The sequence below is a fragment of the Trachypithecus francoisi genome, unplaced genomic scaffold (genome assembly GCF_009764315.1).
Source record: "Trachypithecus francoisi isolate TF-2019V2 unplaced genomic scaffold, Tfra_2.0 Lachesis_group10, whole genome shotgun sequence".
In the NCBI taxonomy this organism is placed as follows: Eukaryota; Metazoa; Chordata; class Mammalia; order Primates; family Cercopithecidae; genus Trachypithecus; species Trachypithecus francoisi.
Genome location: NW_022681455.1, coordinates 20,286,923 through 20,310,728, shown reverse-complemented (window position 1 = coordinate 20,310,728; position 23,806 = coordinate 20,286,923). Strand labels below are relative to the sequence as shown.

Below are 23,806 nucleotides of genomic sequence, written 5' to 3'. Positions count from 1 at the left end.
AGACCTTACAGCAAGGAGGCAGTAAGTCCTAGTTGCCCAAGAACTTGGTTAAACAGGCCATTGGCAAAAGATGGTGCATAGGCAAGAAGTCTCAGGAAGCATTTAAAAGTAGACAATGTCAGAAGGCTGTGCCCTCCACATGAACAGCCCCAAGGTCAGTTTGCCTACCTCCCCGCCAATATGACCAGAATTCAAGAGGCAAAGCATTTGCTCATTTTAGCCATGTCTGTGAGACTGACATTTTTCACTATCATCTGAGTTCGATCTCTTTTTAAAGCATGCTAATGGTTTTTAAAGGAATCCTAGTAGCTCCAATGTCACATCAGGTTAGCAGAGTCTGTGCAGGTTTTGTGATCCATCTCAAACATCCTTACAAATAACAGAACTGCATAGTTATACAAATAAAATAAAAGAGTAGGTGGCAAAGAGGGAGACATTGTGATGTGCTGTAAACCTGCTGAATTTTCAGTGGGATACAGATTTTACAGTCAAGAAATCTGATTAAAAAAACCCCTCTTCCTTTCTCAACAATGATGTCCAGGTATGACAACATACTTGACAGATGTCAGGTTCCACCATTAGCCAGTTTATGAAATAAGGCAATATTTCTATATTTCTTTAAATTCTTTTAACAGAATCTTGCCAAAATATATCCATAATTTTAGGCATTTCTAAATGTAAAAAAATTAGACGTCCATCCACACTTGAAAAAAAAAACAGGGATGCAAAGTTCCCTCATTTTGTCATCGATTTTGAGTGACAATGTAAAAGTTGAGTTTGTGAGTGATGGAGTATATCTCAGAGAAAGATTATAGCCAATCGTCCATGTATAGTGAGGAAAAGTGAATAATTTTTTAACTGAAGTGTTTATTAAGTCAATAACCAATATAAACCATCATTCCTAAGGATCCCCTTTCGCTTAGTGATTCATATTTTGTGTTGGCAGTAGTAGTTGCTTGAGTAGTTAACGCAGCTCTTTTGGTTTAACTATGTTTCACCATCTTTGTGCTATTTTATGGAGTGTGTAGGACCACAAGGAGCTCTTTTATGTAGGAAAACACCTAAGAGGAACCCGTTTATTTGGTGGAAAGAATACAGCAATTTGGTGGGTGTATACTTCACCTCAGACTGTGGAGACTGAGGGCTTTCCCAGTACCCTGGCGAAGGCAACAAGGCGTTCTCTGAGATTAATATCTCCATCACAAGTAAAAATAAATGTCATATGTACATGTAGAGAAACAGGGTCCTATTTAGTGGGAGTAGGTAAAGCAGTTACCTTTAAATCTAAACATACAATGGGTTGGGAACTTGGTCTTTTGGGCAAATGCTTATTGAAGTTGAGGGCTGATTCAAGTCAATTTGATAAAATTGGCTCTGTTCCAAGCCCATAACGAGAGAAAAATTTAATAAACTCTTCTTGGATGTATTTCCATGATTTCTTTACCATTTGTATTACTAGTGTCCTCTCTATCCTTCCTCCTTTGTGGACATTATAATTCATATTCCCACTCCAAACTCCACCAAAGACTTTGGTGTCCACTGGTGAGTGGGCTTTTTCAATGAGGAGACCAGATGGGTCTTCACTTGGCCCCACCCCATTGTGCCAATGTCCTCTCCACCGAGAATGAAACCAGACCAATTTTACAATGAGCCAGATGCCCATAGAACTGAAGCTTGAGAAACTTATATTTGCGCAATGAGATATGCCTGCTGCCTGTTGCCCAACTCCTCTTCCTTGCCCCTCCTGTTTTCCTCCCCATCTATGTAAACCCCTAACTTCAGTCGGGGAAAGAGACGGATCTGAGGCTTGTCTCTGGTCTCTCCAACTGATGTTACCTGTAATAAAGCCTTCTTTCCTGGTAATACTCATTGCCTCAGTGATTGGTTTTCTGTGCAGCAAACAACACGACCTAGGCTAAACCCCTGGCATTCAGTAATGAGAATGGTAGATAGGGGATTTAATGATTTATCTCTCAGTAGATGGGGAATTTAATGATGATCTGTCACCCTGAGGCCCAGAGACTGGGATATTTTCATGCAGAGAGGCATTGTTTGGGAGAGTTTCTCAAACATCTGTGGCTAATACTCTTTACGAGCCCCTGTTCCCCAAGAGTCAAGAAAGAAAAAAACAACAACAAAAAGAAAAAGTTGATATATCCTTAAGCATCACCTTTACAACAAATACTAAGTCTTCAATATAGGAAAACACTGTTTAGGAGAAAAGGTGTTAGGATGGCAAGAAACAGATACTTAATATTATTGCACTTTATTGATAATTAAGGGACATTGTGCCCAATGCGATAGAGAAAGCAAGCAAACAACCTTTGTGTGACACATAGGAGGTCAGCATGGTGGGTCAGCTCCAGTCACCCCACTGAGGGGTGTCCCTGGGGTACCTTACAAGAGGACAGGTTTTCACATCCACTGGGACTTCTGCCTGGTTCTTCTTGCTGAAGCCAAAATGTCAGGGCTGCCATTCTCCCAACTTTGAGAATCCTTGAGTAGGTACATTTTCCTCTTTTGTCAACTCAGACCCTTCTAACCTTCTCTAGAATAGCTTGGCCTCTCTGGGTGTCTGTCCTGCTCTTCAGCTCACACACACACAAACTGGCTTCAAAATCATCTGGCCTGCCTCAGCTCATTTTGCTCTACTCTTCTGGTTAATATACCTCTCTGCTGACGAGGTGGCTTCCTTCCTGCTCTCAACCACAGTCAGGACTTCTACCTACAACTGAGGCATAGTGTGAGTTTAACTCTCTAGTTTAACAATGCTCTGCAGAATTAGCTTGTCATTTAAAAATGCCTCTTGTGGCTGGGTGTGGTGGCATGCACCTGTAGTCCCAGCTATTTGGGAGGTTGAGGTGAGAGGATTGTTTTAGGCCGGGAGTTTGAGACCAGCCTGGGCAACACAGTGAGACCCTATCCCTACAAAAATTAAAAAATAAATCACCCAGGTGTGGTGGCACATGCCTGTAGTCCCAGTTACTTAGGAGGCTGAGGTGGGAGGACCCCTTGAGTCCAGGAGTTCAAGATTACAGTGAGCTATAATTGTACCACCGCACTCCAGCCTGGGTGGGACCAACACACTGTCTTTACAAAAAAAAAAAAAGCCTCTGGTGATCTGGTTTTCACACTATTTACAGACCTTAATTGACACTATTATAGAGTTTTATATTTTAAAAATTACTTTTATGGTTCATTTGATACAAAGATTAATAAAAAATTGTTTACCCTTATAAATATAACATACTAATCTGTGATGTATAAAAGGAGGATCATATTAAATATGTTTCTTCACAACCTGCCCTTTAACATAGGAATATATAATAGGTTTTTCCCATGTTATTATGTGTATTAGCTATCTGTTGCTGCATAACAAATTAGCCCAAAGCTTAGCAGCTTTTATACAACCAACATTTGGTATCGTCCACAGTTTCTGAAGGTCGGAAACACACTTGAGCTGGGTGGTTCTGGCTCATGGTTTCTCACGAGTCTGCAGTCATCTGAAAATTGACTGGGGCTGAAGGGTTTGCTTCAAGCTCACTCACAAGGTCGCTGTTTGTTGCCAGGTGGGTTTCATCAAAGGGCTGCTTCAAGACATGGCAGCTGGCTTCCCCTAGAGTGAGTGATTGGAGAGAGCAAAACTTCTATGTCTTTTATAACCTAGTCTCAGAAGTGGCATACCATCACTTCTGGCATGTTCTATTGGTCATAGTGCTCTGTGGGTCACTAATATTAGTATAGTATGGGGAGGAGGGCTACACAAGGAGTGGGGATTGTTGGTGGCCATGTTGAAGTGCGGCTACCACTCTTGAGTGTGTGTGTGTGTGTACGTGCATGTATTTCATCTGTAATTATTTTGGCCCAAAGGTCTCCCCTCGCCCTTACTCCTCCTTAGTACACACAGCATACAGGGCTGGACCAACTTTTGCCGTTCCAGCCTCTGTTCTTCTTTTCCGCCTTCACATTTCAATCTGCACTGTAGTTTTGCAGAATGACCTGTACTCTCACCTTAGGCTTCTGCATTTTCTGCACATACCTCCTTCATCTACCTTCAGTCTAGGCATCAGTTCCTCTTAGAAACCTCTCTTGAACCCCCAGTCTAAATTAGCTACCCCTCCTAAGTGTTCTCATGGCACCCCGTCCTTCCTCTGCCAAATACTTTAATGTTGAATTTTAGTATCATGTGTTGATATACCTGTCTCTGCTTCTTGAGCATGGGGTCCGGTGTTTTATTAATGGACTTAGGATGTTGCTAGTCCATACTACATGGTCAACATCTTTTGCTGGGAGAATAAGTAAATGAATGAACATATTGTGAAAGTGCCTCAGGGGTTTGTGATCCATGAGAGCTTGGCAGATAAGACTTTTGTTTCACCATCACTGCCACCCCCACCACCGCTATCATCATCATCTTCATCATCATCATCATCATCACCGTCACTATAGTTTTGTTGTTATCTCCCCAGTGAGCTCCAACCTATCCAGAGCTCTGCTGTGTGAGCTTTTCCAGATCCACAGCGTGCCAGCCAGCATTGCAATCAAGTTTTGTTTTCATTATGCAGGCTTCCTGTGAAGTTTTAAATTAATTTTAATCCTCTCCTCACTTTTAAGGCCTCTAAAAAGGGCTGTATTCCCGCCTTCCTTGGTAAACTGGGGCCTATCCCATTTCCCTAGGATGGCTTTCATCCTGGCAAGGGCTGTGTGCTCCCACTCCCCTGCACCACTCCGTGCCAGGGCAGCAGGCTTCCAGACTTCCAAGCTGTGGGCGGCCCTCCACCTGGGCTCTGGGGAAGCATGCCCAGTCCATGAGAGCCACGCCAACACCCACCTGGGTCTGATGGATCCTCAGCTTTTTAAAATTCACTCCACAACATGCATTATTTTTTGTTTTATTGTTTGCTTTTACCACTGTTAAAAGTAGACAATATGAAAACAATTATTCTGCAGAGCATTACACATTTCTAACAGCCTTCCTGAAATGTTTGGTCTGAAGTTGCCTCTATGGTTGTGGGAAATATGTGTTGTACATTTTTTTTTCCTCCTTTCTTGATGTAGATTTCCATTTTCTTGCTGAGAATGGGTTAGAAGTTATTCACAGACCCACTCAGGAAAATGAATATAAAGAAATCGACGTTACTCTCATTATCTCTATTATTTATTTGGTGCTTGCTAGTTCCAAGCTTGGCGTTAAGTATTTTCACATACTTGGTGTCATTAGAGCCTCACGACAACCCTATGCAGCAGATACTATTAACCTCATTTTGCAGAGGTTCAGAGAGTTTAAATAATTTGCTCAAGATCACAGAGCTGGCCGTGCTGAGATGGGGTCTTTTGTCCTCTGATTCTAAAGCTCACTCTCTTGTCACTACCCAAAGTTCTCTCTTTCCCAGCATTTTCCAATTGCCAATTTGCATGAATGGCTTGGTTGCCTGAAGATGAATTTTTCCACCGAGAGTGAAGATTTCAGTGATTTGAGAAGTTGTGGAAAGTAAATGAAATGAGATACGGTGCCCATCCTGCTGCTGGGCTTTTAAAGAGAGAGGTGAGCAAAGCAGGTTGGCTGTTTTGGGCTTAGAGCCGAGACTTCTGGGGCTGTCCCTGGGAAGAACATTGCTGTGTTGTGGGGTGGAGCTTAGTGATGGCATGATGCAGAGACAGGGCCTAAGGGGAGCTGTCTCAAAGCCACTTCCTCCTCCAGGGTTCCTTCCCTGTGGGAGCCATTCTACTTCCCCACCTATGGGGAACCTGTCTCTGTATTTTTCCCCCAATACTAGTTCTAGGATCCAGATACTAGTAAGTCCCAGGCAGGGATAGATGTCATGCTGACTGATGCTGCTAACTGGATAAACTGTGTGGAGCCTCAGTTTCCCCCATTCATTGTCAGCAGGCTTTTTAGAACAGGAAGAAATTTGGTGGTCTCTCTAGGAACTATGGCCAGGTTCCCACTATTAGACACACACACATAAGGGTCTCAGATTCATCTCAGGCTTGGGCCTCCCATGTGGTAGCCGAGCCATCAGGCTGGCTGTGAAATGCCTTATTTTATTTTCTACCTAACATCAGGCTGCAAATGAAAATACCTTTTCAACCCCAGTATTATTACCCCTATGGATAGCACCTTTAATGTGCGCTATTCATTGTTATAATGGCCGCACCTGTGTAGCACACGCACACTGGAACTGCAGCAGCTGTGGACTGTAATTGCAAAACATTATTTTCTGTTTCTCCCTGAAAGCTTTTGTGCATGTGCATGTGTGTGTATCTGTGTCCGTGTGTTTGTCTCATCTATAATGACTCTGGCCCAAAGATTCCCCATCCCTACCCCCCTTTTTAAACACAAAACTAAATGTAAATACACTTATTTCTAAATGCACATTTCAGTGAAAGTCAGATGCAACCCCCCATCCCTCCCCTACACACTCAGTAATGAGACTTCAGAGAGCTACTTCAGAGCGTGTGGTCTGTGGAAAGGTTCATGAAATCGCCGCTGCTGGGCGCAGTGGTCTTTATGCACATTGGCACACAGGCTCTCCCATGATTAATGCATTTGTTCCTTGATATTCAGCCCCTGCAGGACAGAGAATCAATTTAGCACTCACAGGCCCAGATTATCACCAGTACCAAAGACATTTCTGCACCAGGGTCTTCCCCATTCAAAACAAAAAGATTTCTTTTTTTCTTTCCTTTTCTTTCTTTTTTAAAAATTTTTTTTAGAGACAGAGTCTTGCTCTGTCGCCCAGGCTGGAGTGCAGTGGTGCCATCTTGGTTTCCCGCAACCTCTGCCTCCTGGGTTCAAGCAATTCTCCTGCCCCAGTCTCCCGAGTCACTGGGAGTACAAGTACTTGCCACTGCACCCGGCTAATTTTTGTATTTTTAGTAGAGATGGGGTTTTACCATGTTGGCCACGCTGGTCTCAAACTCCTGACCTCAGGTGATCCACCTGCCTTGGCCTCCCAAAGTGCGGGGATTGCAGGCGTTAGACACTGCGCCTGGCCCAAACAAGATTTCTAAGAAGAATGTGTTTTTTTTCTATTTTCCTTCATTGGTTCTCATGTCTGGTGGATGAGGAAAGTCTGCAATTTGGTCAAAACAGTTGGCTTTTCTCCTTTCCATGCACTTCTTTCATTTGCAGAGATGCCATGAAGCCTGTGGCTGCCTCCAGCCAGAGGATGACTGTGGGGGAAACCAAGGCAACAGTCTAACACAGGATTGAGTTAACACCTTTGATCATGCAGTAGGGCTCCTGGTCAACCACCTGAAGGGTTGGAGAACAGAAGACAAAGCTATCAACAGTGTGAGGGACATGCTGCAACCTGGGGCTTCACCACCGAATTTTCCACCTGTGAAAACCTGGATGAGGTGGACAGGGCTGTCAGTTTCATCAGCCACATCCTCAGAAAAACAAATAGAGCTTCTCAGAGAAGTACTGCAGCCTTCCCCTAAGCCCTTGGCGAGATCCTGAATGAAGAGGGACATTGGGTTTATTGCATATTTAAACAGCGTTGAGATCAAGTAATGCGGTCCTCATCCAGCAGAACAATGGACTTCCTCGTCTTCCGGACTCCTCTACATTGGAGACGCAAGCCTCAGGCATAAGCATGGGGAAAATGCTCAGTACTAAATGGGCAGGCACCTTCTTTGCTGTTTTTCTTCAGCAGGACACAATGCATAGCTGTTCAAATAAAGTGTGTCCACCTTAACTGCCTTGTTTTATTGAAAACATTGGTAATGAGAATTGACTGATGGGAAGGGCCTATTACGGTAAATGTGAGCATTTTACAGATTCTCAGGATATGAGTACAGGTGTCTTTGTTTCTGAATGCTCAAAATATTACTGATGACCTTAAAATACATTGAAAAAAATCAAATTCAAGACTATTTGGTTAGATGAATTGGAATCTATGATTAAAAGACAGAAGTGGTAATTTTTTTAAAAACTGTAAAGAGAAAACCTGGTTGAGAATCTACCCACCATTCTTCAAACCCTGTAAGAGTTAAGAAGTCCATGAATGAGGTTTTTTAAAATCTGGTAAACTTTGTCAGTGTGATTATTTCTGTCTTGAAGAATCTGCTTAATTGGCGAAGTGGGCTTTCTGTTCTGTTAGGCATATGATTAGTGCTTTTATAGTGACTTGATTTTTTGAGGCTATCAGTGCTGTGCAGGTAGAATAACAGAAAAGCCACAGCAAAATTATGTATTAACTCATGTAAATGAGTTTATAACTAAGCTGGAGAGCAGGGTTGTGGTGAATGCTTACTGAGCTTTTGTCCAGAAGGTGGCAACATTTCCTTAAGAATTTGGGAGAAAATGCTGGCTTCAGAAAATGACAATTTATCTTAGGACATTGTGTTCTGTTCTCTTTTCAAAGGTACAGCACAAAATACACGTCCCCACACCCATGCTCCCTCCTTATTCTCAACAGATTCCAGGGAAAAATCTTGCTGTTTCTTCTCTCTCTCTTTCTTTCTGGAGAGTAAATTTACATTGTTAAGATTTTCCAGCTGAAATGAGTTTATGCTGAAATGAATTTATGTAGCTGAAAATATTAGATTCTTCGTCTCCCCATTTGACTTCATCTCTCAGAAAGATGGTGTTTTTGGAGAAAAGGGACCATGTGAAGAGTCACTTACATTTCTAGCAGGTAAATCGGATGCCCACTCATAACTGTGAACATGTCTTACTTTCTGAAAATCCAGCAAACCTCAAGGTGACTATTTGCAGCAATAGCACTTTGCTACACTGGATTGCTCTCTTGTTTCTTAATGTTTTGTTCATGCAAACATTAAGATTCAGGAGCAAGACAGAAGAGAGTGAGGACACTTGTTTGGGCCGAAGGAGTGAAAATAAAACAATGGATTAGGTTGTCCAGATATGAACAGTCCAAATCCTGCATGTATCCCAGTGTCTTAATAACAAGTTGGGGAATCCTGCTCAGGAACTGGAAATGTTGCTTTGTTCATCTCTACTCCACCCCATCCCTGTAGTCCCTCATTTCACAGTATATTTTAATTTTGGGAAGGCATGGTGGTTGAAAACACACACATACATATACAAAAATGGGCCTGTTTTAAAGTAACTTTGAATATTCATTACTTTACCCATGACTTTTGTTTCTGACTAGCATATCTATGTGTAACATATTTCTTTCCTAGTTCAAAAAGAAAGTTGTAGTCAACTGTTAGAAAAGAAAATCTGAGTTAATTAAATATTATTTAGTTATTGAAATTGCTCCGAATTACAATAAAAGAATAAAATAACATTTGTTTGTTTGTGTTTTTGAGACAGGGTCTTGCTCTGTTGCTCAGGCTGGAGTGCAGCGGTATGACCACAGTTCACTGCAGCTTTCACCTCCCTGGGCTCAAGTGATCCTTCCACCTCAGCCTTCCGAATAGCTGGGACTACAGGCGAAATGTAATTGGGCTGTTGATTCTTTGTGTTTATGTATCATCTCAGGATCATGCCTTTCATGCTAGAAATGCATTCCTAGTAGATTCCTTACTAGCCAGTCTTGCTGTTCTTACTCCTGTTCTCTCTCTCTGTCTCTCTCTCTCTCTGTCTGTCTCTCTCTCTCTCACACACACACACACACACACACATACACAGAGTTTCCAGTAGGACATGCACTTCACCTTCTTACCTCTGGCTCAAGTATCCCCATTGCAATCCATAATCCATAATTCATAATCCCCCTTGTGCAGAGAATAGAAAGTGCTCTCTCCAAGGTTGGAGAAGGCATTCAGATGGCCCCATGTGCTCCACACGCCAGACATGAAAACCTTCATTCCTTGTTTCTGTAGTCATCATGGGGCTGCTTCTCTCTCGGACCTCATGAGAAGACTTACTAGAAGTCTCTCTCCCTCCCCTCACTCTTGTACCCCTGAGTTTCTCCTTTCTCTGGCCCTGCCTCACCACACAGCTAGTTGTTCCATTCCTGTCTCATTTCTGACAGAGCAGAAGAGCTCCCTGATCTGCCCAAGAGATGGTAGTGGGATAACGGATGTGGGATAACCCAGATCCAGCATGAAGGACGAGAAGACAAAATGTCCAGCTACCTGGGCACATCCACTTGAAGAATTTAAAAGCAAAAAATGTCTAAATAATGCATACACATAATACATAATACATAATATAGTGTAACATACGATACAAAATCACATGGTCAAAGGATTAAATTTTGTTTGTTTTTTTTTTTGGAGATAGAGTTTTGCTCTGTTGCCCAGGTTGGAGTGTAGTGGTGCCATCATGGGTCACTGTAGCCTCGACTTCCTGGGCTCAAGAGAGCCTCCCACCTTGGCCTTCTGAGTAGCTGGGACTACAGGCATGGGCCACTGTGCCCAGCTAATTTTATTTTTTATTTCTAAAGAGATGGGGTCTCCCTATTTTACCTAGGCTGTTCTCAAACTCTTGCCTCAAGTAATCCTCCTGCCTTGGCCTCCCAATGTGCTGGGATTACAGGTGTGAGCCGCTGCACCCAGCCAAAATTTTGTCTTTTTGAAGCCAGTAACATCTTCTCCAAGGCTCGGAATTTTTCGTCTACACATGTAGCTAATTGAGACTTCCTGAAGCTGCTGAACCCAAGAGGCAAATTTGCTCATGCTACACTTTTCTGCTCAAAGCAATCCTGGCCTCTTTATTGTTCTCATCTTGTACACAAGCCACTGTCTGCTGGGTAGGTGCGGGGGCAGTTAGGGCAGGGGACACCACCTTTAGTAAAATTCTAGAAACCTAGTCTGATTTGTAGTTGTGCCTCTGCCTCTTTGGATCTTTCACATTTCCCACCCCTAACTCTCACCCCCCACCCCAGATGGCATGCAATCTAGCAGTGAGGCCATTTATGTCCTCACTGGCTTCTGAGACAGAGTGGTTGGCCTTTCCTGCTTCCTGGTCTGATGATCATGGAGAAATACTGGTTCCATCTGGCTTTGGGCCATTTGCCCCTTTTCTTAAAGCCCCCACCCGAGAGCATCCTCATTCTCACCCAGCCTGCGTGGGTCCTTTATGCATCCTCACAGTGAGGCATGTGGTTATCTGAGTCCCCATGAACGCTACTGGGGCAGGAATGTCAGAAGACTCACCAGGCCACTTCTCTGATGAGGCTGTGCCTATGCCCTGGGCCATGGGGAAGGCTTGCCACTATACCCTACTATACCCCAGAAAGGTGCCACTAGGGGGTTCTCATATACCTTGCTGGATATTTTTTCTATTTATTTATTTATTTATTTTTGAGGCAGAGTCTTGCTTTGTCACCCAGGCTGGGGTCCAGTGGCATGATCTTGGCTCACTGCAACCTCTGCCTCCCGGGTTCAAGCGATTCTTCTGCCTCAACCTCCTCAGTAGCTGGGATTATAGGCGTGTGACACCACGCTCAGCTAATTTTTGTATTTTTAGTAGAGATGGGGTTTCCCATGTTGGCCGGGCTGGTCTCGAACTCCTGACTTCAGGTGATCCGCTCACCTCAGCCTCCGAAAGTGCTGGGATTACAGGCATGAGCCACTGCACCCAGCCCTTATTGGATATTTTAGAAGCTGCTCCACCCCAGAGTGGACTTGGAGAACCTTGATATTGGACCTTGCTTTCTTGGCCTTTCTCATCTCCTCTTCCCATGATCTCCTTCTAGGGGCAGCCTCTAGACTTTTCTTAAAGGTTCAGAATTTTCCATCTGTATGTCTTCCTCTTTGGCAAATCCTCTTTCCACTTTAGGGCAACAAGCGTAATGGCCTGTCATCAGCAGAATGGGAATCTTATCTACATTATAGAAGAAAGTCTGAGACCTGAGCCCTCCGGCTTGTTTCCTGATACAGGAAAGAATTTAGAAGATTTTCTTTCTCTCTCTCTCTCTCTCCTGTCTACAAAAATCTATCAAACTATCATCTTTTCCAGCTTTGAATGCTGAAAGCTAAATTCAAACACGCTATTTCTCTTGAATTTGTCTTGATAATCCTAATGCCTTCTACAGTAGCCTGCCCTACGGTAGATGCTTCCAGATGAGAGGAGGTAACGTATTACGTACAGGAATGCACAGTAAGATTTCTTGCCTCTTTCACATTAATTTCACTCATGCCTGTAAAAGAGGGTCCCTCCCTCCCCCAAGCTCTATGCAGAGGAAATGTTGCTTCCCTTTTCTGGTAGTTCTGTCGGTGCAAACACCTCAACTGATTAGTTTGGAGTAAATGGTAGTATAGGGTAACTTGTGGCAAAATGCGAGTTTGGATTTGGGTTTTAGTGAATATGTTTAAGTTACTGACTTACTCTAATTTACTTACAGACAGTATCCCATAATTTAAATTCCCATCTGGTAAATTATTAAGTAAAGTACATGTGACATTTGTGGGTGTGGTGGGGTGTGTTGTGGCATGGATGTGTGGGGCGTGTGTGTGTATGGAGGTGTGTATTTGGAGGGTTGGGATGGGCAGAGGGAGTGCCTAGGAAAGTCCAGTTTCCACTGCCATTCAATCTTTTTTTTTTTTTTTTTTTTTTTTTTCCTGAGGCGGAGTTTTACTCTTGTTGCCCAGGCTAGAGTGCAATGGCGTGATCTCGGCTCACAGCAACCTCCGCCTCACAGGTTCAAGTAATTCTTCTGCCTCAGCCTCCCGAGTTACAGGCGCCAACCACCATGCCTGGCCAACTTTGTTTTTGTATTTTTAGTAAAGACGGGGTTTCACCATATTAGCCAGGCTGGTCTCAAACTCCTGGCCTCAGGTGATCCACCCACCTCAGCCTCTCAAAGTGCTGGGATTACAGATGTGAGCCACTGCACCTGGCCTGCTGTTCAATATTTAACTTACTGCTGACAATAATTTAAAAAAAAAAAAAAAGTAGATTCTTGCCACTGGCACCAAACTCAGCTCAGCACTTTCATTCTTGACAGTTTGGGCTGACAGTTAGAAAAGTTTTTGGGGGGGGTCATTCTCAGGACAAGATGGTTTCCTAATGAAAAAGCCACCACTCTTCTAGCAAAACTGCAGTGGGTGGCACTGAGAGTATCACAGACCCGTTGAATACAGAAGCTCTTGGTCCCCCAGCCTCCTCGTGCTCTGTGGGAGCCTGAGTCCTAGAGAAGACCTGCACCATTAGAAATCCTAGAAGTCACTGAATACCGAAGAAATCTCAGAATTCTCGTGAAGAATTTCTTTCTATTGGTTAAGCCCAGATGGTCTGCAAAATGCAAAAAATGATGATAAGATACGTTGATTGAGGATCACATCTGCACCTCCAACTGTCAATGCCAGCAGGTTGTTTGTTGGATCTGAGGTCTCAGTTTAGTTCCTTACTGTTGGTTAACAGGAGATTATAAACTGGAATTTCAATGGCATGTGTGAAGCTCAGCCTTAGTCAATATTTACACATAATGATCGTTCTCATCAAGGCATAAGGACTTAGTTATGAAATGATTATATACCACAACCTATCTATAAACAAGATTTTAATTATCATCAGCAGCAGCAACAACAAACATTTTTGAAGGAGCTACCCTGTGCCCTGATTGAATTAATGAATTTGTTAATCGTTGTTTTCTGTCTCCGTAAACATTTGCTAAGTTCAATCTCAGTCAAAGTACCTGGGGACCAGAACATGAGAGCTCATTGCTTAAAAGGATGATCTTTTTTTCTTATAAGGGATTATAAGATATGAAGAGATTTTTGCTTGTGCTTGAAAGCGTAACTGAAGTTTTCTCAGCAATACCAGTCAGACAGGGCACAGTTGAAGTCCATGTCTAGAGGGGACATTTTCCAGAACCTCTAGCAGTGGGATTCCCGTATATGGAGGCCCCAGTTCCCTGGCAGAGTCTCCAAGCCTTGGGCACATTTGCCTTGCCAGTCCTTTTGCTCTGGTGCCCTGTGATTCCTTTGCTGTTTGTCTGCTGTGTGTCCATTGCAAGGCTGTGTGTCCATGTCATGGCTCTCAATAGTCCCTGCCTAAACATGACCTCTGTTATCTGCTTGGTCCTCAGGGCCCTTTCAAGCCGGCTCTAGGCGCCAATGCTGTCCTGTGGGGAAGCTTCTCTCTTCCTCTTCAGCACTCCCTGCTAGCGTGGATCTGGTCAGCCCTTTGGTCATGAATAAGGTGACCTCTCCACAAATGTCCAGCTGGATTTTAGGCTCAAAGGTAAGCTGGTCTTGTGTTTGCAAATTCCTGCCATGCTTTTGGTCTTGTGATTCTTTCAGTTCATCTTCCTATTCCATTGAATTTAGTGCTACTCCAAGCCCATGGGAACCTCTGCCCAGAATCCCTTGAGGGATGGGTGGGAAGGCACACGGCGGTGCTGCCTGAAACACCCATGATAATTTCTTGGTTCTCACACTTAGCCAGTGTGCCTGGGGGTGGTGCCTCCTGAGTGTAGCTCCTAAGATTTCTCTGTCTGGGAGAGTTGGTCCTACCCAGTTCCCAGGCCAGGAAGTCAAGGGCAACTCATCTGCTTATTTATGACACCGACGGGATGGGATAATTTCCTAAGATTTCAGTTTTGCTTCCTTCTTGGAGTCACTTCCATCCTTCCCATTTCTAACCGAAATCCAGGCTTTGCCTTCTGTTGCCTCAAAAGCAGAAGGTCTTCCTGATTTTTGAAAAAGCCTAAGCTCAGATGAGATTAGATTTCACCAGAGAAGGCTGGGAGAGCCCAGAATGCTTTTGAGAGCATTGAGCAGGGAGGGGAGAGAAGGTTGGAGGTTGATGAGTTTCATCAGTAGTGGGGTGCATGTCCCCTCTAGTGGCAGCCACCCAAGAGAGCAGCATGACTCAAATGGGACACCTGTTTGATGTACCTCAAAGGCAGGGCACTTCCAGTTTTGCTGAGGATTTTCTGAACCCCACAAATGGAACAGAAGCAGATGAGTGCCCCTATCCCAAAGGGCCAGGACCGTGGAGACTCTGGTGGTTTTCTGTGTCTCCCGATGTCTCATAACAAGTGGGGCCTCCCCAGTGTCTCGTCCTGCTTCAGACCCGGGGACTTTTATGTGACCTTTGGTTGGAGAGCTCCAGTAATAACTGAGTTTGACTTTTCTACTTCTCAGGAGAGTGGGGATTAGAATTGGACTTAAGTTGATTTAGAGAAAAATAAGGAGGCTGGGTGCGGTGGCTCACGCCTGTAATCCCAGCACTTTGGGAGGTCGAGGTGGGTGGATCACCTGAGGTCAGGAGTTAGAGACCAGCCTGGCCAACATGGCAAAACCCCATCTCTACTAAAAATACAAAAATTTGCCAGGCGTGGTGTGCACCTGTAATCCCAGCTATTTAGGAGGCTGAGGCAGGAGAATCACTTGAACCCAGGAGGCAGAGGTTGCAGTGAGCCGAGATCATGCCACTGCACTCCAGCCTGGGTGGCAGAGTGAGATTTTATCTCAAAAAAAAAGAAAAAAAAAAAAGAAAAGAAAGAAAACAGAAAAATAAGGAAATGTGATATTTCTTGTACTCTCTGTGCTGGTGAATGGTCATTGATTGGCTACATTCTGTCTGGTTTGGCACCTTTCAGGAGGTCCCATCACAAATGAAATCTCTGCTGCTCCACTTTGACAGGTTTGATGTTATGTCATGAGCATGCTCAGTGGACAACCTTGTGGAACCCTAATGACCAAAGAAGACCTAACACTTATAATCCATATTCTAGTTTGTTAATACAGAAGGATCTCTTATTGTGTTGCAAAGTCTAGGTTAGACGAAAGCAGCAGGTTGAACTTGTTCCAGGTAATAGGTTTCTTAGTAGCTGAGCAGCCTGCACACACAAAGGTAGGATATACAGAGAGCAAGAAGCAGAACAAGTGGGTGAACAATGGTTTGGATTGTGAAATTATGTTAAACTTTCCATTAGATCGCCCGGTTTGGGAGTGAGCCTTCATTCATTATTCATTAGTACCCACTGATTTTATACCACTTTCTAATGGCTGCCCATGTGGCCCTGAACTAGATAGAAATTGTGTATTTCAAAATAGCAACGAGTAAATTTCAAATATCTCACCACAAAGAAGAAGTGAAGTAATGGATACGTTAATTCACTTGATTTAATCTTTACACGTTGTATACATATATCAAAATATCACATAGTACCTTACAAATGGATACAATTATGATTTGTCAATAAAAATAGGAAGAAAAAAGAAATTGCTACAATAAGAACTATTGCTATTTATTACCTTAAACTGCCTAGTGTTGATCTTAGGAATTTAAACACAATGGCAGCAGCTCTCTCTCTTCTACCTGGAGGTTTTCTGTACACAGCAGATGATTGTCACTACATGTACAGAAGATCTGAAGACTCTTCCTTTGGAAGACTTTAACATTGTAGGCATGAATAGGGAAATCCTAGGGACACAGCGAGACCTTGTTAGGGAGGGGGCTTCCTGTTCATGTCTTTCTTTACTAAGAAAATTTAGGAGATATACGATGGAGAATAGTACGCATGGTCTGTAGCACACACATTTAGGTCACGTGCCTTCCTCTGCCTTATTTATCCATTCAGGAAGATATGCACTTGTCCTGACCACCCCCTCACTTCCACCCAAGTAATGGTAATAATCAAACTTATAATACATAACAAAATTCAAATAACTTACCAAAGCACTAAACAATCTTACTCCCTGGTCATTAGGTCATCAACTAAACACACTTGCTTGGTTGGCTTTTTTTTTTTTTTTTTTTGGAAACAGGGTTTCACTCTCTTGCCCAGGCTGGAGTGCAGTGGCACAGACATGGCTCACTGCAGCACCAGTCCCCTGAGCTCAGGTGATCCTCCCACCATAGCCTCCTGAATAGCTAGGACACAGGCAAATGCCACATGGCTAGTTAAAGAAAATTTGTAGTAACAGAGGTCTCTCTATGTTGCTCTGGCTCATCTCAAACTCCTGGCCTCAGGCGATCCTCCCACTTCAGCCTCCCTAAGTTCTGGAATTACAACAAGTGTGAGCCACCGTGCCCAGCCTGTTTCACCATTTCAAAAAATTTTTACTAATTTGTTTTTTTCTGAAATAGAAGATACAAATTTGCACCTTCTACACTATGCTTTGACTATGTGAATTAATAAGCCAGAGTCTAGGAAATGAAACAAACACCACCATTCACAAAACATCATTCTAAATGCAGAAAAAAACAAGTGATCCCATTTGAGGGTGAGGAAAGGCTATATGCATGAATTAAGTGACCTTTATGTACCAGCCACTTCATATATGTTATTTCATTTATGAGCCAGGCTCTAGTGTAACCATTTTACAGATACCGAAATGGAGTCTTAGAGAGGTTAACATATTGATTAGGTTCTCATATAGGCAGTTCCATGGAACTGAAATTTTAAACGTGGTCTATTTGTAGCTAGCTAAATTCATACTCGTTGCATCCTACCACATTGCCTTCTAGACTTAGAAACTGAAACGGGGAGCAGAGTTGTTGCAGAAAGAAGGGATTTGAGAAATCTGGAACCACAGGATTTTATAGAACTGGTGAAGAAATGGAACCTATGAAGTAACTGGCCAATTACTTGATCATGTTATGAGACAGAGATATGATAGCTCATCCTGGAGCATGGTCTAAATTGTTGCATTTAGATTAAAGTGTTTGAGAAATCTACAAGAGGGTTAAACTACAATCACTTTCTATTGCTTTATTTAAGTCATTGAAAAGATTAACATTTAGTAAGCTGAACTGAAATGACATGGGCAAAGCTAATAAGAAGTAATTTTGCTTTTGACAGATTTCCTTCTTATTCCTTCAGTCTCTCCAGATGGAGGGTAATGTAAACTTCATATCATAGGAAGAAATGCCTATTGATTGATTAAACATCGATGATGGTGCTCTCTCTCCATCTGAGTATATGAAAGTGACTGTTTTCAAAATTAACCCTTTTCTGGGTCCTACACATGTTATCAAGATGCATCCTGAATTTTGGAAGCCAGACTGCCCACAGCTGTGCAATTACGTAAAGTAGGCTATTTTCCAGCCATCATTTGCATGCAATGGTAAAAAGCTACTTTTGTAGTTTAGTTTAGATACAACACACATTGGAATACTGTTATTGACTTCATTTCTTCGAGCACACATGATGTTCCTAATTATTTGGGACTTTCCTTTTACTGCACAATAAACAGATTTTCTCTGAGTGCAAGCTCACCATGCAAGAGTTGCCCATATAGTGGAAATAAAAATCTTTAACTTATTTATTGGCTAAGCAGTCTTTCTGGCCTGATAAGAAATACATGTATATCCTTCCCTGCAGTCAGAGTGAACACTAAAAGAGGGATATTTATCTACTTTGTTTTATTTTCTTTAATCTGAATAGCAGCCTTTCTAGAGTGTACAATCTTTCATTTGGTTTGTGAATTTAGAGCATGAGAATTGCTGTTGGTTTAGACCTGCAATTTATCTCACCCAGAGCTCTGTCCTTGACAGGGGTCCTAGGGACAGACCTAATGACTAGAGCTGGTTGTCTTGGACATCAATCTAAAAAGCCTAGTTATATAATCCAATATATTCATTGTTTTCATTCAGCAACAACTTATTACTACCATGAGCGAGGCATTGTTACCCACTGCAGAGGACACAAAAATGTATGGGACACAATCACCACCTTTAGAATTTAGTGGAGAAAGTAAAATCTGCATACATAGATCTAAGTATAAGGTAGACAATAATAATCGCTGCGAGAGAAGGCAAATTACTGTAGGAGGATTTAGACAACAGAGGTAATTAATATTAGACCATATATTAAGAATGCATTATGCATGAATTTATCTAAATACTTCATGAACATTTTCCTTACCATTTCTTTTCTAAACCAGAACTTTTTTTTCATTGATACATGGTGCATGGGATGACAAGTCATAAGTTAACCTGTCTTCAAAGATTTAGGAATAGTTTTATGTCTTCGAAAAGTTTCCAGTTTCATCCCCCTTATTCTTGTAATGAAATTACTTAACAGAATCTAATATATAGTTAGGTGCTGACTAGTTACAGATTTCTAATAGGTCAGCATTCAGGACTTCAACAGCTATGAATCAAAAGTAGATTAGTGTGAAAAGAGGCACCTCTAGGTTAGCAAGATACATGATTTAATAGGTAGGATAAAATATTGGGTGCTATTTCCAATTCTGCCACTTGTTCACTGGATAGTCACTTAACTGCTCTATATTTTAGTTTTCATAGCAATAAAATGCAGATAATAAGATTTCAACAGCCATTATAGAAAATTAATGGTAGAAAAGGTCTTTAGAATCCTAATTTTTTTAAAAAAACATCATTCCATCTTTATTCAGGTATAATACACAGGAAGAGAAGTTAAAGTACCCCTAAAGTAATGTTATGAACATTTTACACATGCATAAAAATATTTTGTAAAATGATATAACTTGTGTCTTGTCATTGGTCTGTTATTTATTCATGTCATCCTTATCCTTTTTGAAATATTTTATTTCCTCTGAAAGAAAATTAATATCAAGATTTTAAAAAATGCTCTCTGGACATTCCTCTTTCTGTGGGCCCCTGTTTCTGTTGGCCAGTGATGCCATTTACACCTAGATTTACCTTTATGTCAGGGGAGAAGACCTGCTCTTCATGAAAGCTCTGCAGCCTTCATGGTGGACAGATCTCTTTCTGAAGGTGACCTGCTTTCAGCACCGATAGGGACTCCTGAGATGAAGTCAGTTTCAAGAGCTCTCTGGCTTTGAAGTGAGTTTTGTGGTGATGTCATTTTTCCCCCTCCAGTTCATGCTTCTGGCACAAAATAAACTTTATGAGTCCACTCAAATTGGCAGTGAGAAGGAAAAAAAATCTACCAAGCGAATGCCTGTAAGCTGTAGTACCTCAGGGATTCTAATCCATGCTTGCTTGACTGGTGAGTGCTTCTACTTCAAGAGAAAAAACAAATTCTCCTGGCAAACTACTTGGAGACTGTTTCCCAGGAGTTAAAAGAACAAAACCTGAGAGGTAGCATTGGTTCCTCTGGATGGATTCCCGACCAACTTCAGTGTTGGCTAATAACTTTAGCTGTGTGTGTGTGTGTGTGTGTGTGTGTGTGTGTTCCATCAAGAACATGGAGGCTACTGGACTGTACCACCCCTAGGCCTGGGCAAGAGGAGCTTCTGCCCTGTGCCCTGATCTTTAGAGAGCACCATTCTGGCCACATACCTGAGCTCCTCCATACAGGGCAAGGGGTGTGTGAAGCTAAGGGGGACATGTCCACCCAGAACCACATTTCCTTTTCTACATTATGCATGAGTACCCAGAACCTCAGAATCCCTTGTACAGATTGCCATGAGCCTATTTATAGGTTCTCTATGGACTTCTTCCAGAATCTTTTCTCCTAAGGATGGCTGAACCCACTGTGCATGCATCTCTAGGCTCAAGGGGTGGCTAAGGAGTGGCTGTTTCCAGAGGGATGTGGCCTGAGCCTGGGCTTGCAGGCTTGGGTGTCCACATGTGTCCTTGCGGGTCTCTCATGGTATACTGTGGGGCCGGAAGTAGGAAGACAAGAGAATTAGGTCATGGGCTGGGGTGGCTCTCCCAGGTCTCTGTATTCTAGCATGGAACTCTGAGGAGTCCAAAACTCTAGATGAGGAGTTGGCTTCCCAAATATTAAAGAAGGTATATCTGTCAAGATAGGCATATTCTATTAAACATGTCTATCTGACATATTTTACTTAACTAATTTTTTGCTTGATTGATAAATTTTAAATATTTGGATATAGACATGCGAATATCTACTTATACTTTTGCCCTGGGCTCAGAACATATAAGAAATGGGGTACAACCAGATATGCACTTCTTCCTGCTCCTCACATGCTATCACAGGGAGGTCTGAACTCTTCCTTCACCAGTCTCAGAGGATAAGTTTCCTCTTCCAAGTTTTAAGGACCACCCCTTGATTCCAACCCCTCATATCATTCTATATCTTGTGCCACAAATTGTCTTTTTTAAATTAGATTTCCTTATCTTATTAATGATAGGTTTCTTACATCAGTAAGAATGACTGTTATTAAAAAGTCAAAAAATAACAGAGGCTGGCAAGGTTGCTGAGAAAAAAGTGGATGCTTATACACTATTGATGGGAGTGGGCATTAGTTCAACCATTGTGGAAAGCTGTGTGGTAATTCCTCAAAGAGCTAAGAACAGAAATACCAGTTGATCTAGCAATCCCATTACTGGGTATATACCCAAAGGAATGGAAATTACTCTAACATAAAGACACATGCACGTGTGTGTTCACTGCAGCACTATTCACAATAGCAAAGACATGGAATCAACCTCAATGCCCATCAATGGTAGACTGGATAAAGAAAATGTGGTACATATGCACTTTGGGGGGAATACTATGCAGCCATAGAAAAGAATGAGTTCATGTCCTTTGCAGGGACATGGATGGAGCTGGAGATCATTATCCTTAGCAAACTAATGCAGGAAAAGAAAACCAAATACTGCATGTTCTCACTTACTTATAAGTAGGAGCTAAATGATGAGAATACATGGATACAAAAAGGGGAACAACAGACACTGGGGCTTACCTGAGGGTGGAGAGTGGGAGGCGGGAGAGGAGCAAAAAAGATAACTACCTGGGTGATGAAATAATCTGTACAACAAACTCCCATGGCCTGAGTTTACCTATACAACAAACCCACACTATTGAGTCAGTAGCTCCCACTGGTCTCTCTTCCTTTCAATCCTGGCTCAATATTGTCTGTCTTTATATTTCTACCAGAATAATTTATCTGAAACAAAAATCTGATGAAGTCATTCTCCTTAAACATCACTGATAGCTACAGCATAAATACAAAGTTATTTAACATAGTATACACAGCCCTCTGTGATCTACCCACTGTTTATCTTTTCCTTTCTGTCCCTTGTCACAACTTGTGTTAAAGTTATATTCCGTTTCCGGTTCTAGGTGCTTCAGGAGCTGTGGCTTAAAGTGCAGACGTGGCCAAGTCCGAGAACCACACCACACACAACCAGTCCTGAAAATGGCACAGAAATAGCATCAAGAAACTCCGAATACAAAGATACAAATCTCTTAAGAGGGTGGACCCCATATTCCTGAGGAACATGTGCTCTGCCAAGAAGCACAAGAAGAAGGGCCTAAAAAAGATGCAGGTCAACAGTGCCAAAACCACGTACCGTGGCTATCAAGGCCCTCGTAAGCCCAAGGAGGTTAAACCCAAGATCCCAAAGGGTGTCAGCTGCAAGCTCAATCAAGTTGCCTACATTGCCCACCGCAAGCTTAGGAAGCATGCTCGTGCCTGCATTGCCAAGGGGCTCAGGCTGTGCCAGCCAAAGGCCAAGACCAAGGACCAAACCAAGGCCCAGGCTACAGCCCCAGCTTCAGTTCCAGCTCAGGCTCCCAAAGGTGCCCAGACCCCTCCAAAGGCTTCAGAGTAGAGATCTCGGTCTGCCAACGTGAGGACAGAAGGACTGGGGTGGCCCCCCTGGGCTGCTGTCTGCATGGGGCTGGTGTCCTCCTGTGCTATTTGTACAAATAAACCTGAGGCAGGATTTTTTTTTTAAAGTTATATTTCAGTAATGTTGCCCTCTTATGCAACCCTCCTCCTCAAAACGGACACTTACCTCGCTGCCTCACACAAATGAGCCTTTTTTTTTCTTCAATTTCCTGTCTGTCTGAAATACTTTTGTTAACTGCCACTCCTAAATTCTGGTCCCAAATTACCTCCTCTTTGAAACCTATCCTGCTTCATCACTCCCAAAAACTCAGCTAGAGCCCCCAATTCTGGGATCTCATTGTACCCTTTGAATGCCTGTATCCCTACACTTACTACATTGTATTGAAAAATAAAAACCATATTTATGGATAATTCCTCTCTCTATTCTTAGCAATTCTAGAATTTGGAGTCTGTCCGACTTGTCTTGCTACCACAGCACAGAAGGTATTTAATGTGTTGAGTAGCATCATCCCACTCTCCAGTATGTCATAACGTTTACGTTCTTTGTTGTACAGAGAAGTTCTGGCTTTAGCAATGGAAGGAAGCTATTCCTCTTCACTTCTTCCTCACCGAATAACTCTAACTGGCACCAAGAAACCCAGTTCTCTAACCATGAAGACACCAAAACATTGGGGAGCCATGTTGGACCCAATAATTTAGTTGTATGGGCACAGCAAAACTCCCTGACCTCAAAGCAGTGTTTATGTACAGACAGACTGGCTGATAATCAAAGTGAAGGGCTGTTGGCTTTTTTGTGTTCAGGGGTATAAACTATGTGAGGGTGACAGGTAGGCAAAAAACCAAGCAGCAGCCATTCTGCATGTGAAAATGGTGTGGCAGTACCTGGTATGACACCTGGGGAGGTGTATTGGCATTGTTCCTGAAACTTGGAAATCTGGAATGTTATGTGACTCCCTCAGCAACAGATGATATTTTGGGGGAGCTTTAGTTGAAGATGACAGTTTACTAATACCTTACAATCATTAAATGCATCTTATGTGCATGCAGATTTGCTCTGTGGACTGAAGATGAAATCCCTCCAGGCCTTAGTTGAATTAGTCTTCTACCACAGTTGAGATAAGAGCAAGGGAGAAAAAGGAGTAAAGGTTTCTTCTGCCCTTAGCATGAAATCCAAAGTCCTTCACATGGCCAATAAAGCCTTGAAAAATCTCTCTCCCATCACCTTGTTCCAAAACCCTTCCATTTCTTGCTCCTTCATCCCTAGTCAACTGTGTTTCCACCACACTGGTTTTCTTTCTTTCTTTTTTTTTTTTTTTTTTTTAACTCTTTGTCATTCCTCCCACTGAATTAGTGGTGACTGAGTTGACCAAAAGAATATGGTGGAGGTAACACTGTGCCATTTCTGTGCTTTGCGATTAAAAAGACTAGTAGC

At 42.6% G+C, this 23,806-nt stretch overlaps 1 pseudogene; it reads left to right on the top strand.

Moving 5' to 3' along the window:
- Window positions 1–17,858: 17,858 nt before the first annotated feature.
- On the top strand, window positions 17,859–22,735 carry LOC117088490 (annotated as a pseudogene).
- The last annotated feature ends 1,071 nt before the right edge of the window (window positions 22,736–23,806 follow it).